The following is a 13,076-nucleotide window of genomic DNA, read 5'->3' on the forward strand; positions in this document are numbered from 1 at the left end:
CACACAATTAAACAGACACACACAAACAAATACGCACACACACACACAAATACGCACACACACACACATATGAGTGATGTCATTGAGAAGGACGGTCGGGTTTGCCCACCACAACACTCACACTGTTCTCTCATAAGAAAAATTCGGCCCGACGTCATAACCACCTTCATGAAGTGAGGTTAAATCCTGGACGGTGATTGTGTGTGTGTGTGTGTGTGTTTGAGCGACCTTGGAACAAAAGTTAGTAAAATACCTTATAAAAACGTACATTGGTGAATAATCCTTGACGATTCAGTGTATTAAACTGAAATTAAATGTACAAGAAGAAAAAAAACACGTAAACATTGAGTAATATTGACGTGATTAGAAACTTGTTAAATAAAAAAATACATGAAGAATGATATGCGCTTTATTACGTAAACAAAGAGGGCGGAGCGAGTCAAGGTTGATGAACTTTTAATGGAGTCAGATACGTGGGCTTATTGAATTTCTCACACAGTATGAATGACACAGTTATTACCGGTGTCTGCATACTGTATTACCCCGGGTTAGCCCTGACTTAACTAACTATAAGCCAGGTGTGGACTACAAGGCTCACCAGTTAGTTAGGTTAAGTGAGGTTAGTTCGTTATTTTTCCCTACAGTTTATTATCTCAAGTTGTACAGCAGGTCAGTAGAGGCTAGCAGTTTACATACGTCTGACTGGTACTGTAATTTATCAGAATATTGATAATTTTGAATAATTTTAAGGATGGTGTTTGTAAAGGTGAATTTTAGTCTTGATATACTGACACTTACGGGAGTTAGAATGGTCAAAACAACAAGTGATTGGTTGATGGGCTTTAGTAACACTTGAGAGCTCTCGTGTTGTGACTCGCCTCACCGTAATTTATCATAGCGCTGCTTAGAAGAAGTGTGAATGTACTGTGAGGTGTCTAAAAGGAAAACTTTATCAAATCAAGGTCAAGAACCTGCGTAAAGCCCCACTGTTGGAATTACTGAGGAGTCTAAAACTCCTTGATGGGTCACGTAGTATAAAGATCGTCAACAAAGGAGATTAAATACTAACAATGATCATGTAACAAAAAGTGTCATTATAATTTAATTTTTTTACTTGGTAATACTTTAGTTAACGCTTTGATTTTTTCTTTCTCATTATGAATATATTTGACTTTTTTCCAGTATAGAAGGCGTGTTATGTGAACAATCGATAAACTGATGGATAAAATAAGGCTACCGAGTTACTTATTTAACTGTTAATAATTACTTAATGCGAAAGAACCAATTGTAACACCTCACACACACACACACACACACACACACACACACACACACACACACACACACACACAGCAGCATTATTAGTTACAGCAACAGCAAAGAGAAATGCAGCAGTAGCGACAGCAGGAACAAGAGCAGCAGCAGAAACAGCGACAGTAACAACAACGAGACCAGGAGCAGGAGAGGAGGAAGTGGCCGTTACCACACAATAGTTACTCCACCCACAACAGCAAAAGCAGCAGCAGAGGAAGTAGTTACAGCGATACCAATAGAAACATCACAGCAGTAGCAGCATGAGGGCCACGGAACACAGCAGCATCAGGGTCAAGGAACAACAGTAGCAGCATCAGGGTCAGGGAACACAACAGCAGCATCAGGGTCAAGGAACAGCAGTAGCACCATCAGGGCCACAGAACACAGCAGCATCAGGGGTCAAGGAACAGCAGTAGCACCATCAGGGTCAGAGAACACAACAGCAGCATCAGGGTCAAGGAACAGCAGTAGCACCATCAGGGGTCAGGGAACACAACACAGCATCAGGGTCAAGGAACAACAGTAGCACCATCAGGGTCAGAGAACACAACAGCAGCATCAGGGTCAAGGAACAGCAGTAGCAGCATCAGGGCCACAGAACACAGCAGCATCAGGGTCAGGAACAACAGTAGCACCATCAGGAGAAGAACAACAGCATCAGGTCAAGGAACAACAGTAGCAGCATCAGGGTCAGGGAACACAACAGCAGCATCAGGGTCAAGGAACAGCAGTAGCACCATCAGGCCACAGAACACAGCAGCATCAGGGTCAAGGAACAACAGTAGCAGCATCAGGGTCAGGGAACACAACAGCAGCATCAAGGTCAAGGAACAGTAGCACCATCAGGGCCACAGAACACAGCAGCATCAGGGTCAAGGAACAACAGTAGCAGCATCAGGGTCAGGGAACACAACAGCAGCATCAGGGTCAAGGAACAGCATCACCATCAGGGCCACAGAACACAGCAGCATCAGGGTCAAGGAACAACAGTAGCAGCATCAGGTCAGGGGAACACAACAGCAGCATCAGGTCAAGGAACAGCAGTAGCACCATCAGGCCAGAACACAGCAGCATCAGGGTCAAGGAACAACAGTAGCAGCATCAGGGTCAGGAACACAACAGCAGCATCAGGGTCAAGGAACAGCAGTAGCACCATCAGGGTCAGGGAACACAACAGCAGCATAGCAGCATCAGTCAGGGAACACAACAGCAGCATCAGGGTCAAGGAACAGCAGTAGCAGCATCGGGTCAGGGAACACAACAGCATCAGGGTCAAGGAACAGCAGTAGCAGCATCAGGGTCAGGGAACACAACAGCAGCATCAGGGTCAAGGAACACAGGCATCAGTAGCACACAGCAGCATCAGGGTCAGGAACAGCAGTAGCAGCATCAGCCAGGGAACACAGCAGCATCGGGGTCAAGGAACAATAGTAGCAGCATCAGGGTCAGGGAACACAACAGCAGCATCAGGGGTCAAGGAACAGCAGTAGCACCATCAGGGTCAGGGAACACAGCAGCAGCATCAGGGTCAAGGAACAGCAGTAGCACCATCAGGGTCAGGGAACACAGCAGCAGCATCAGGGTCAAGGAACAGCAGTAGCACCATCAGGGTCAGGGAACAGTAGTAGCAGCATCAGGGAACACAGCAGCAGCACTGGGTGGAGGACAGAGAGGCGGTGATAGGAGGTCAGTGTTGGGTGTGCCCTCGACCTGGCTCCCCTGACTTAATAATGATCCACATCCTCCCTTCCCTCCCCTCTTACCCCCCCCTCTCTCTCTTCCCTCTTACCCCTTCCCTCCCTCTTACCCCTTCTCTCTTCCCCTTCCCCTCTCTCCCCTCTCTCCTGCCCCCCTCCTCCACCCCTCCTCTCCCCTGCCCCCTCCCTCTCCCTCCACGCCCCCTCCTCTCCCCTCCACTTCCTCTCCCCTCCCACGCCCTCTCCCTCCCACCTCCTTCCTCCCCTTCACACCCCTCCTCCTCTCCCCTCCACACCCCTTCCTCTCCCCCTCCACCCCCTCCTCTCTCTCCACCCCCTCCTCCTCCCCTCACACCCCTTCCCTCTCTCCTCCACACCTCCTCCCCCCTCCACACCCCTCCTCCTCCTCCCCTCACCTCCCTCCTCCTCTCCCCTCCCACCCCTCCTCCCCTCCCATCCCCTCCCTCCACCTCCTCTCCCCTCACATCCTCTCCTCCTCCCCTCACACCTCCTTCCTCCTTCCACCCCTCCTCTCCCTCCACACCTTCCTCCCCTCCACCCCTCCTCCCCTCCCTCTCTCTCCCACCCCTCTCTCTCCCCTCCCACCCCCCTCCTCCTCTTCCCTCCACCCCTCCTCCTCTCCCCTACCCCCCTCTCCCTCTGCCCCCTCTCTCCCTCTCCCCTCCCCACACCCCCCTCCCTTCACACCCTCGAGCCCCAACAAATATTTTAGCTACATTGGTCCGCCCGCTGTGGTGGTGGTGGTGATGGTGGTGGTGAAATGGTGTGATGGTGGTGGTGGTGAAATGAAGGATTGTGATGGTGGTGGTGGTGGTGAAGGAATGGCGTTTTTTTCAGTCATCATAACATTTCTCTCCTACAATCAGCCATTCATGTACAATCACGAGCAAAATTCCCTTGACACGCCTGAGACTCTGAACTGCAGCGCTATATCTCGTGTTGGTGTGTAAAGGAAGTTTTGATCGTGACTGTACATCAACCCAGGTAATGTACGTCAACTAACACCTCACTAATACCGAGAGAAATCTTGTCAATGTGTGAAAGATTCGTACTCAATTTTAAGGAGCTGGCAGAGGGACTTGATGGTGTAATGACATAATAATTACTGAACTTTCTCAGTTGTGGTGCGGGTGGTGGTGGTGGTGGTTGATGATTGTGGTGGTTTTGGTGGTTATGGTGGTAGTGGTGTGGGGGGGGGGTGGAGTATTGGCTGTTAGATTTATAAGAGTGATTCATATAGTTCCCGGAGAGGTGTGGGGTGTGCGTCAGGGCCCTCACTAGTGGCCAGGCTTCCAGCTGCTGAAAAGCTAGGTCTACATCCGCCCGACTTAGTTTGAATGCTGTTAATTAGTCTGTTCGTAGAATTCGTCGTTACAGCGTCGTCATGGGTGTGAGGGGCAGCGTTGCCACAGCCGCTCCTGGTGTTGGGGATGTGTGGGGACACCTGCGCTTAGCGGAGGGGCAGCAGGGGGTCGAGAGGGCCACAAGCATCACCACCTGTACGAGTCAGTAGTGGAAGCTCCCCGCCGCTGCACGGTGTACACCTCTACCCACAGGACTTACTACTGTGTTGTGTTGTACCTCATCATCCACGTAATGTTTTGTACAGTGTCGACAACTGAGGACTCGGTGCCTCGGTCCTCCAACATGGCGGTCAACTCCCAGAGTCACCCATGTTTGTCACGTTTTGAGGACCAGCCTCCCAAACGCCGGCGTTCTCATTTTTTGTGTATTTATTTAAAGTAGTTACAATTGTGTTCAAAATTTATGCAAATGATGTTAATTGATTTACATAAAGTACCTGTATAACAAAAGTTGTGTTGTGGGAGTGGTGCGCACACCTGTTGAGGTGTACAGCGTGTCATCTTACTGCGTCACTAATTTTCAGGAAGTATGACGTCATGTATGACGAAATGAATGGCATAGTCGCAGCGTGATAACGATGATACACTAATACCTTGGATCATCCTTAGCCACGAACATTTGCCTCACTCATCCCTGTCACTGGTATTGACTAATCCTGGTAGATTATTAATGGGTGGCCGGGAGCACAAGTGTGCAAATGTTGGCAGTTGGAACAGGTGTGCTAGGCAAACACCTGTCTCCGGCTGAATTTTCCTCCTGAGAACTACACAGCAGCAGCAGCGGTGTGGGGAGGTATGGTTACTGCTCGAGGTCGTGATGAACAAGTGAGCCGCTTATTGTAGCTAATACCCTCCTTCCCTCCCTCCCGGTGCTGCTGTCCCTCCCCCCTCCCTCCCGGTGCTGCTGTCCTCCCCCCCTCCCGTGCTGGGTTGTTCCTCCTCCTGGTGCGTTGTTCCTCCCCTCCGTGCTGCTGTTCCTCCCCTCCCGGTGCTGCTGTTCCTCCTCCCACAAGGGCGTTACCCTTCTATGGACACCTTGCACGACCTCACCAGAGATCTTTTCCGTTCATTATGGAAGTCCTTCGCCTCCTCCACTGACTTCTTTCTTTATACGTGTGACTCCCTTCTGTCCATGACGCCCTCATCCTTTCCTTCCTCCCCATTTGAAAGTCATCTCGTTCCTCCAAGAATGCTCCCTTCCCCTCACTGATATCATCGTTATCTTGGGAGAGTTCCCGTCATCCGTCCCGGCATGGATGTCCGTTTCCCTCATGACAGCCACTCCCTTGTCTTCCACATGTGGCCCCGACCTCCGGCCCCATCCAACCCATCCTTACTCATCCTCTTCCTTGCTCTAGCGGTCCAGCCCCACTCACTCCAGCCCCACTCTCTCCTCAGCCCCACTCTCTCCTCAGCCCCACTCTCTCCTCATCCCTCCTCTCACCCTTCTTCCACATGGGTCACCAGTCTGACCGTTCGTGCCTGACACTTGCTGGAGGTCTCAGCATGTTGGCTTGGCTCCGAAATCGCAAATAATCGTCATTTAAGTTTTTTCCCTTCAGAGGAGTACCGAAAATATATCTAACTGGCTCATTTAATTGGCAACTTAAACCTAGATGTCAAAATGATATCAAAATTACAGTCTCTCTCTCCCGTAATCATGAGCTGTTATTTAGAAGGATTCACAACTGTATGAAAATCAAGTTTGTAATGGCGCTGGCAGTTAATGATAGATAAATATAACCAGTTGAGGTATCTGCCAACACATCTTGCACCGCCTCAACCCCCTCGAGGTTCTTGATATACATCGTCCAGACTAACTTTTAAAGGTTATTACTGTACTTCTCCCAACCACCACACGTCTCCTCAGCAAATGTCCTCTGCCAGGTCTGTCATTAGGCTAAGAGAGAGAAGCACTTCCTGTTGTCTTTTCGCTGTCATGAGTTGGCTGATTTAGTATTGTGACCTTCTGAGTGTGTAACGTTAGTCAGCTTAAAGAAATGATTGGCAACTTTTGGTTAGGTTAGGTTTTCCATAGTCTGAGATCTGTCTTGTCGTGTCGTGTGTGGAGAGTTAAGTCCTAAACCCTTCTTGGAAACGTACAGGGGGCGGGGGAGGGGAGGGGGGGGGTGAAGAGTACCATGGAGATGTTACAACCAGAGACTGTGTGATTACCTCTGTCTCTCAATCCTCATTACCTACCCTCACTACCCTCAGGTTCTGGTGGCTTATGTGTTACTGCTGCCCCCTCCCCACACCACACACACACACACACACACACACACACACAGCCTCAGCTAGCCTGACTGACAGTGTTCCTTCTGAGTTAGGGAATTTTTTCACATTTGGCTTAACACAGCCACAGACAGTTCCTCGTAACCCTTGTTTATGGTAATTATAATGATAAAAATAATGGGTATACATTAGTGATAACCAAACTTACCTAACCTAGCAGCGTGGCCTGTACTGTAATCGACCGCCTTCATATCCCTAACTGTCAGGTTAGGTACACTCACGCGCCATAGTTTCGATGCACCCTCTACTCCTGGCTCGAGGGAAGTCGTAGTCAGGGTTGCAAACCGAACGGTCCCTCTTGTATAGTGATGTTAAATATAGTGATGGTAAATAAAGTGTTGTGAAGTCACTAAATAAAATGTATCGTGCACATAGTCTCTCAAATATTACATCATGAACTGCTATTCGTACAATCCAGCGATGCTTCGAGCTACCACATTGCACCACTGAACGATGGGTGGGTGGAAGTGAGAGGGGGAGGGACGTTCTGTATAAAGCCAAGGCTACGACTTCCATCGAGTCAGGAGGAGGGGTAGAGGGTGCATCGAAACTATGGCACCTGAGTGTACACACAGTATACTTACATTTAGGTGGACTGGAGGTCCCCCGGACTCGTACCACTGACCTTTAGGATAAGAAGTGAGCACTGTATCCACTCAGCCGCCACACCTCATATTAAGATAAATACTACAATATAAATTTTACATTACATCAATTACAGTAATTATACAAGGCATTACAGTCACGTGAAAAAACTATTGCCTGTGTCGTCATTACATTAAGTGGAGGTGATGTCTATGACTCCCTCCAGGGGTAAAAAAAACAACAACTCGGTAACAACAAGACGTAATAGAGCTCTACAAGTATGTGAGTCAGGTGGTAATGTTAGGAGCCTTGGATACCAGGAATACGACTATGGTAACCAGTACTATGAGTTATGGTAATCAGAGTATCATGAGTTGAGAGTTATAAAATCATAATAGCTGTGGAGTTTAATTATAGAAGATGTGTGAGTGAGAGAGACCATGGGACCCAGAGGATGTGTACTGTGTGTATACCGGGACGCGGTAAAGGTCACTACTTAACCCATCACTTTGTTGTTATCTTGTCCACACACACACACACACACACCTCTCTCTCTCTCTCTCTCCTGTGTAGTTGTACAGCCTTGTTTGGGTTGCTGCTGTACACTGCTGTGAGGATGTACAGTGTTGTAGATGTTCTGTCAGGGATGACCCGTACACTGCTGTCGACCTGTTCCTCCTTGTACAATCCTGTTTGGTGTGTGTGTGGTCTCTCTCATACACTGTAGTACGATGGGTGTTCACTCATGGTGGTGTACAGTGGTGGTGTACAGTGGTGGTGATGGTGTACAGTGGTAGTGTGGTTCAGGTTCACTAGTACTTGAATGCCCTCCGGTACACCCAACCTTCACCTGCCCGACCACTCACCTGTCTAAACCCCGTCCACCCCACCTCACCTCATCTCAATTCTCCTGTTCACTGTCTGCCTCATGTCTGCCACCCCAGGACTACTAGAATTTCATGTCTGCCACCCCAGGACTACTAGAACCTCATGTCTGCCACTCCAGGACTACTAGAATCTCATGTCTGCCAGTCCAGGACTACTAGAATCTCATGTCTGCCAGTCCAGGACTACTAAAACCTCATGTCTGCCAGTCCAGAACTATTAAAACCTCATGTCTTCCACCCCAGGACTACTAGAACCTCATGTCTTCCACCCCAGGCCTACTAGAACCTCATGTCTGCCACCCCAGGACTACTAGAACCTCATGTCTGCTACCCCATGACCACTAGTACCTCATGTCTGCCACCCCAAGACTACTATAACCTCATGTCTGCCACCCCAGGACTACTAGTACCTCATGCCTGCCACCCTAAGACTACTAGAACCTCATGTCTGCCACTCCAGGACTAATAGAACCTCATGTCTGCCACCCCAAGACTACTAGAGCCTCATGTCTGCCACCCCAAGACTACTAGAACCTCATGTCTGCCACCCCAGGAGTACTAGACCCTCATGTCTGTTACCACAGGACTACTAGAACCTCATGTCTGCCACCCCAGGAATTGTACATGTTTGTCTGCCAACCAATCACCTTCAGGGCGTTGTGTCTGCCGTTCAAGGTTTCCATTGCTTCTTCCTTATTAATCAGCTCACCTGTAGCTAGTCATTAAGTGAGCATACCTGCCGCTGCAGATAACAGATGGCAGGTAATATGTCAGGCTGGCCTCTTGTCCCGCCACACAGCCCCGCGCCGCGCCACGGTCTGGGCCACACAATGAATGTTCCAGGTCACCTGAAGATTAGCCCCCCAGCAAATTTCACTTGGCTTATCATCCTAAATCTAATCTAATCTAACCTAACCTAACCTAAACTAAACTAAACTAATCTAACCTAACCTAAGTAAATCTAACCTAATGTAATTTAATCAAATCTAACCTAACCTAACCTGACCTAACCCCTCCAGGTAGCATTAGAGTATTTAATCATCAGGTGAAATAAGCTCGTGGGGGGAGAGGTTAATCCAGTGTTTAGGGGGGCTATGGCAGGCAAGTGGAAGTACTGTAGTATATGTTTGGAGAAAATGTGGGAACTCTGATTTCAACTTTTTTTCTTTGCCTTGTTAGGGGAGAAATATTTTTGTTTTCTTCTTTTTTTGTCATTGTGTGTAATCATAATACCCATACGGTACAGTTTTGATGTTTACATAGTATGGTGCAGCAGCTAGTTTTACATTTCCAACGGATTCGCTCAGATTGCACGATTCTAGTTCCTGTTCAAACGAATTTCTTGATCTCAGAACGATTCTGCTGCCGGAGACCTCTATGAAGAAAAATCTCTGACTGTATTCTGGTGCTCAATGTATCAATCATATCCAAAAGTTAGTGAGATCGCGCTTCGAGTCCTCTTGCCATTTTCTACTTCTTATGTATGTGAATCTGGTTTCTCCACCTTCTTCAAATAGAGAATAAAAGCCGAAACCGGTTACATGTGGACCCAGACATGAGATGTGCTTTATCAGTGACTCAACCTCGAATCGGTCGACTGACTGAAAGGAAACCATGTCATCCGTTCCATTGAACTGACACAATATATGCATTCTGTTTGATGATTGAAAACATTAACATAAAGGAAGAGAACCAGAACAGTTTATTTTCATCATTATTTGTGAGGGGCTTGGGAGAGAACTGAAGGGGGGGCCATGTTGAGAGTTCCTCATGGGGGGATGAAGTGAACAAGTTTGAGAAACACTGTGTTAATCAAAACACAGAAATAACACTAAAATTACACTTAACATTTTATCTTAACTAGATCAATCCACATAGCACCAGTTATTACACTTGAGCAACAGAATTTTACTTACAAAATTCTACCTGAACTATGTCTCCTAACTGATGCTAATTATTCGTAACTAATTAAGGTAGATTTTTATTAGAACTTTATTTATATTTAATCGTAAGTCATACCTATAATTGCAGTGTTTTAATCTCAGAAGGACGTAAGGTGTTGCTTAGGTGGAGATGTGGAAACACCTTTTGACTCTGTGGTGCAAAGATGGATGGTCAGGTGTTTGTGTACTAAATTATCCCGTAATTAGAGGTGAGGACGCTTCTTAACTCACTTAAACCCTGACAGCAAAGATTTATTCCCAGTAGTTTCACGAGTTAAAATGTCAGTGTGTGAGAGAGGCCATCTATCTATCTATGTATCTAACTTGAAGCAACAACAAAGGTTCTTATACCATCGTCTGTATATTTCATGGTTGTATATGTTGATAGGGAGACGTATCCTAACTCTCTTTTGTTTTGGTAAGAAAAAGACTCAGTGATTCATATATTAATCTATAGATGTGTTTAACTCACTTGACTAATGAAGGAGTGATAGGATTTCTTACTTTACATTTTCTTTTAACTAAATATGTGAGACTGCTTTTACAGCTTAATCCACTTAATATATGGGATAATAATCAAATCTCTAAAAACACCTGAATATTTGTCTTATCTGGCTTACTTGATGTACGAGAGAGAGAGAGAGAGAGAGAGAGAGAGAGAGAGACAATCGGTGATGCACAATGACTCTCCCACCGTCACTGCTGTAGATATTATGTCCCGTGACGAGGAAGATAACAGTCTGTGACTCTTTGATAACAGCGTCCAGACTCAGGTTTCTCAAACATTTATATGGTAATTTTTCTTCTATTGAGGTCTTAAAGGAACGAATTTAGCGTAGAGTCTCGGTGGAAATTTCAAGTCATTTACGATCTTATTCTTGCGCTTTAGTCTTGGTTATGAGGGAAGTGTTAAATTACGATCCTTTGGGAATTCTGGTCAAGTCTTGGAGCTGAAGGATATATAGGAGGGGAGTGGGTATGCGGGAGGCTGGCCAGGCATCTTGACCCCAACTTACATGACCAGACCTAACCATGATGAACGTGAGGACTGCGACACAATTCTATTAGTCCCCAGTCTTATTGTTATGTTAGGTTGGGGCCTGTTAGGACTGGACCCCATTTGACCTACAGTACATGGCCCCGTTGACAAACATTCCATAAGTGATCACAGTTACGTTAAAGCCTCGGTGTGGTGTTGAAGATATTTTAACATTCTTATCATCTTTATGTCGTCCTCAGGTGAGTCAGTTTGATGCCTTTTCAACACTTCCAGTTTGGAGAAAAAGTGATGCACCAATCTCTGGTAATCCACATCAGGTGTCTTAAAAGTTCATAGGTTACAATTTTCCCTTAACTGAACTTAATTAAGCTATGACTCAATGTTAACGTGGCGCCAAAATACTAGACCGTACGTTACTTTAACTAGATGTGTTTTATAAAATTACAAAGCGAAGAAAAACAAAAAAACGAACTAATCATCAGCTGTGTAAGTGAGGAGGGTGTCGTGGATGCGGGTGGGGGTGCAAGAAACCACCCATAGCATAAGCGGGCCAAAGGTACAGGGGAGCTTTTATCTCAGCCTAAGTCAGGATATAACGTCCCGAAGCTAACTAACACAGCTTGGAGAATAATACTTAATCAAGTTACGACATAAAGATAAAACTTCAGATGCTCGCACGTTACTCTTTCCTCGTAGATGTAGCTGTGACAATACATCTTGGCTTACCACACTCAAGCCTTAAGAATCTGACCCCCAGACCACAACAAACCCTCGCGTCCCGCAGACAAAATAGCGCGGTGAGCAAACATGGAAGCGGACTAAGGATCTGGGTTGGTATTTACGATGCTGTTGCTTGGCTCTCGGGGTTTCATTCGTCTCATTAATATTCTGGACACAGGAGGCAGCTCTGCGAAATGTCTCTCTCTTTTCTTTCTTTTTTCTTTCTTTTTTCCTCGGGGAGTTTTGACGGTGAGGCTGTCGGTGTACCCAAAGCGGCGCTCATCAACGGCTGTTATACTAGGGGGATGCATATGCTGAAACTGGTGTTGTTCCTGCTGCTGTCTCCTGCAGCTGCTCTTACTACGCTCACACATTTTGCTGCAGCTGCCAAGACGGTCACCAGCAGCTATCATATCTCTTTGGGGCACACTTATGATTACCCCAGCTGCTGTTACTGCTGCTGTCTCTTGCTGTTCATACTAGTCCTAATACTACTGCTGTTACCATTATATGTACTAATACTATTGTTGCTGGTTTTGCTATCTACACAAGCTACTTTGTGCAGATGGTTCACGAGCTTCATGTGTTTATACCTGACAAACTCCACCCCTCGTCCTAGCTCGAGACACCCCCCCCCCTACACACACACATAACTATCACGTGCTCTTAGATAATTTATTTTATTAATTCAGAAACAACAACACTGGCAAAGGAACAGGTTCAGGTACAGATACAGAGACGAATACAAAATATAATACAAATATACTCGCTGGTACAGATACAAGTACAGGAATAGGAATGACGACAAGCATAGATGCAGGAACAAATACAGGTACAGTAATACAAGAATCAAAACAAGTACAGGTGAAGACACAAGTACAGATACAAATACACTTACTGAAAGATATACAAGTACAGGCACATGAAAGGATACAAGCATACTCATTGGATGTACTGTACTCGCTTCACTGGGTGTGAGATTTTTCATGTTAATTTATGATTGAGTGTTAATGTGATGTGTATCTGTAGTAAATGATGATGGCAGTTATCATTTATACACTTGGGGAACCATTGCTGGGTGTACTCTTATTTATATAGGGCGGGAGACCTGTTTCAAGTCTGATATATACTCTGTGTGTATACTTTATTGGTATAAGTTATGGTTTTTGAGAGAATTTCCTACCTCGTCAACTCTAGTATAACCTAACCACACCTAACCTAACTTTACGTAACCTAATCTAAACTGACCT

The 13,076-nt window shown here is 46.3% G+C and overlaps 1 protein-coding gene across 3 annotated transcripts in view; it reads left to right on the forward strand.

The window, feature by feature from the left end:
- Positions 1–13,076, forward strand: part of LOC121860990 (inositol-trisphosphate 3-kinase B-like) — a 112,267-nt gene that overhangs the window by 29,662 nt on the left and 69,529 nt on the right. Inside the window, exon 1 of one of the 3 annotated variants that reach the window (XM_042358457.1) lies at positions 4,538–4,625. The exons of 1 other annotated variant lie outside the window; for it this stretch is intronic. The gene's annotated coding sequence lies outside the window, so the exon portion shown is untranslated. Of the gene's footprint in view, positions 1–4,537; positions 4,626–13,076 lie in introns of those variants that run through there. One more of the 3 variants, XM_042358493.1, reaches the window with a different exon arrangement.

Source organism: Homarus americanus, unplaced genomic scaffold (genome assembly GCF_018991925.1).
Source record: "Homarus americanus isolate GMGI-L3 unplaced genomic scaffold, GMGI_Hamer_2.0 scaffold40248, whole genome shotgun sequence".
NCBI classification, from domain to species: Eukaryota; Metazoa; Arthropoda; class Malacostraca; order Decapoda; family Nephropidae; genus Homarus; species Homarus americanus.